The sequence below is a fragment of the Mandrillus leucophaeus genome, unplaced genomic scaffold, assembly GCF_000951045.1.
Source record: "Mandrillus leucophaeus isolate KB7577 unplaced genomic scaffold, Mleu.le_1.0 Scaffold335, whole genome shotgun sequence".
NCBI lineage: Eukaryota > Metazoa > Chordata > Mammalia > Primates > Cercopithecidae > Mandrillus > Mandrillus leucophaeus.
The window spans coordinates 2015088-2018890 of record NW_012103532.1 but is presented as its reverse complement, the minus strand read 5'-3'; positions in this window follow the sequence as shown (position 1 = coordinate 2018890).

Sequence of the window (3803 nt, the reverse complement as noted above, 5' to 3'; positions counted from 1 at the left end):
AGAAGTGAGGTCACAAAACAAACAGCTGCCCCAAAATTAAAGAGACAGACAGGGCAGATTCAGAGAATCACAACTTACTGGAGCAGAAAACCAAGAGCAGAAACTTCCACAAGAACCAGCACCAGGATAGGAAAACCTTAAATGTAAGAAATAACTTACTAGGAGGTCAAGGTGGACAAGTCTGAGAGTTGAAAACTCCAGGGGACCCAATCACGAGGAGCACCCACACTTTTGTGAGTTTCCTCTAGAGTCCTACAAGATCCTCACAGTAAATATTGGAGAAGAATCCCCTCATACTTCCAGTGAGGGAGGGGGAAAGAATCCATTTTAAAATACACCAGATCGTTCTTTTCTTCTTCCTTTTTTTTTTTTTTATCTTGAGACGGAGTCTTCCTTTGTCACCTAGGCTGGAGTGCAGTGGCACGATCACAGCTCACTGCAACCTCCACTTCCTGGGTTCAAGCAATTCTCCTGCCTCTGCCTCCCGAGTAGCTGGGATTACAGGCACTCCCCACCATGCCTGGCTAATTTTTGTATTTTTAGTAGAGACGGGGTTTCACCATGTTGGTTAGGCTGGTCTCGAACACCTGACCTCATGATCCACTGGTCTTGGCCTCCCAAAGTGCTGGGATTACAGGCTTGAGCCACTGTGCCCGACCCATTTTTTTCTTCTTAACAAGGACTGCTTGATATGGTTTGGCTGTGTCCTCACCCAAATCTCATCTTGAACTGTAGTTCCCACAATTCCCACATGTCATAGAAGGGACATGGTGGGAGGTAATTGAGTTAAGGGGGCAGTTCCCCCATGCTATCCTCGTGATAGTGAGTAAGTTCTCACGACATCTGATGGTTTTATAAGGGACTTCTGCCTTTGCTCCGTTCTCATGCTTCTTCTTTCCACCACCATGTGAAGAAGGACATGTTTGCTTCCCCTTCCACCATGTTTATAAGTTTGCTAAGGCCTCCCCAGTCCTGCAGAGCTGTAAGTCAATTAAACCTCTTTCCTTTATAAATTACCCAGTCTTGGTTACTTCTTCATAACATTGTGAGAATGAACGAATACATTGCCCTCAGGAGAAATGATTTTACCAGAGCCTAACCTGCTGGGGTTTTATCAGAGAATAACCCACCTGGGGGAACGGGAATACTTAACTCCAGTCCCCTCTAGTCATCCTGTTCCACCAAACAGGGAGGGAAAATAACTAAAATGCACTGGTGAAGTTCAGGAGCACAGGCTCACCAAAAAATGACCTAATTATAGAATTAATACAATGCTTCCCCTCCCCGCACCTTACTGCCACATTACTAAAGACCTATTTACCACAGTTTCTTTTACCCAATACACCTTTTAACAGAAAATTACAAGGCATACTAAAAGGGAAAAAGCTGAGTTTGAAGAGACTGAGAAAGCATCAGAACAAGATATGGCGGGAATGTTGGAATTATCAAATCAGGATTTTTTAAAAACTATGATTAATGTGCTAAGGGCCTTAATTGAAAAAGTAGACAACATGCAAGAACAGATGGATAATATAATCAGGGAGATGGAAATTCTAAGAAAGAATAAAAAAAAATGCTAGAGATAAAAAGATACTGTAACAGAAATAAAGAATCCCTTTAACCAGCACATCAGTGGACTGTACATGTGGAGGAAAGAATCTCTGAGTTCAAGGATATGACGGCAGACACTTCCAAAACTAAAAAACAAGGAAAACAATGACTCAGAAAAAAGCAGACAGACAAACCAGAACAGAATATCCAAGAATTGTGGAACAACTATTAGAAAAGGCATAAATGCATTAATGGAAATACAGGAAGGAAGGAAAGAAGGAACGAAGGAAGGAAGGTTTCCCCCAATTAATGTGAGATGTCAAACCACAGATCCAGGAAGTTCAAAGAACAACAAGCAGGATACGTGCCAAAAAAAAAAAAAAAGTCTAGGCATATTGTATTCAAATGTCAGAAAATCAAAGATAAATAAAAAATCTTGAACAAATCAGAGGGGAATAAACAAGTTACCCACAGAGACCCAAAGATAAGAGTTACATCTGACTTATCCTCAGAAACCATGCAAGCAAAAAGAGAGTGGGGTGAAATATTTAAAGTGATGAGAGACAGAAAAAACAAAACTTCATCAACCTAGAAGTCTATACTCTGCAAAATTATCCTTCAAATGTGAAGAAGAAATAAAGACTATCTCAGGCAAATAACAATTTGAGGGAATTGGTTTCCAATACATTCTCCTTGCAAGAAATGTTAAAAAGAAGTCATTTAGTGAGAAGGAAAATACGTTAGAAACTCAGATCTACATGAGGAAAGAAAAAGGATTGGAGAAGAAATAAGTGAAAATAAAATAAAAAAAAATTATTCTTAATTGATATAACAGTTTGTTCAAAGTCATTATAGCAACAGTGTATTCAATTATGTACGCATATGTATAATGCTCGTGTAGGCTATGTACGAGTGAAATGTATAACAGCAATAATACAAGGAATAGGAGGGAGGAATGAGGAATATCTTGTGATTATAAAGTATGGCACTATCCATGAAAGTGGTATAGTGTTATTTGAAAATTGAGTTGGATTGCAATGGAAAATGGAGTTGCATATTGCAAACTCTATTGTAGCCACTTTTAAAAAGTAGAATTGTCTTTGGTAAACAAGAATTCAGTAAAAAATAAAGTATAATTTATATTCTAAGAAAGGAGAGAAAATGAAATCATAAGATACCCAATTACAACCACAAAAGGCAGAAAAAGTGTGGAAGTTGAAAGCGGGAACAAGAAACAAGTGCAACAAATGGAAAAGCAACAAATATTGTAGACATTAAAACAACTATAGCATAGGCATTTTAAATGTCAATGGTGTAAATATACTAAATATACCAGTTTGGAGACAGAGATTGTCAAGAGTAGATTTCAAAAAGCGAGACCCAAGTGTATGTTGTCTACAAGAAAACCACTTTAAGTATAAAAACATATATAGATTAAAAGTAAAGGGATGAAGAAAGATATACTATATAAACACAAATTAAGCAGAAGTAGCTATATGAATTTCAGACAGCGCAGACTTCAGAACAAGGAAAGTTATCAGAGAGGTATTACATAATGACAAAATAATCAGTTCTCCAAGAAGACATAATAATGTTAAGAAGCATTAAAATACATGAGGCAGAAACTAATAGAAATGCAAGGAGGAACAGACGAATCCACTTTCGTAGTTGGAGACTTCAACACCCCCGTATCAGAAATGAACAGATTCAGCAGGTAGAAAATCAGTAAGGATGTAGGGGAGTTCAACAGCACCATCAATTAACTGAATATAATTGATATCTATAAACTACTTCTTATAACAACAGAAGTTTATGCATTCTTTTCACACTCACATGGAATATTCACCAAGATAGACTACATTCTGGGCCATAAAACACACCTTAACAAATTTAAAATAATAGAAATCATACAAAGTCTACTGTCAGACCACAGTGAAATTAAACTTGAAATTAATAACAGAAAAGGTAGCTCAGCCAGGCACAATGGCTCTTGCCTGTCATCCTAGCACTTTGGGAGGCCAAAGTTGGTGGATTGCTTGACCCCAGGAGTTTGAGAGCAGCCTGGGCAACGTGGTGAAACCCCCACTCTAAGGACTATAAAAAACGTAAGCCGGGGGTTCACGCTTGTGGTGCCAGCTACTCAGGGGGCTGAGGTAGGAGGATTGCTTGAGCCTGGGAGGCAGAGGCTGCAATAAGCCAAGATTGTGCCACTACGTCGCAGCCTGGGTGACAGAGTGAGATCCTGTCTCAAT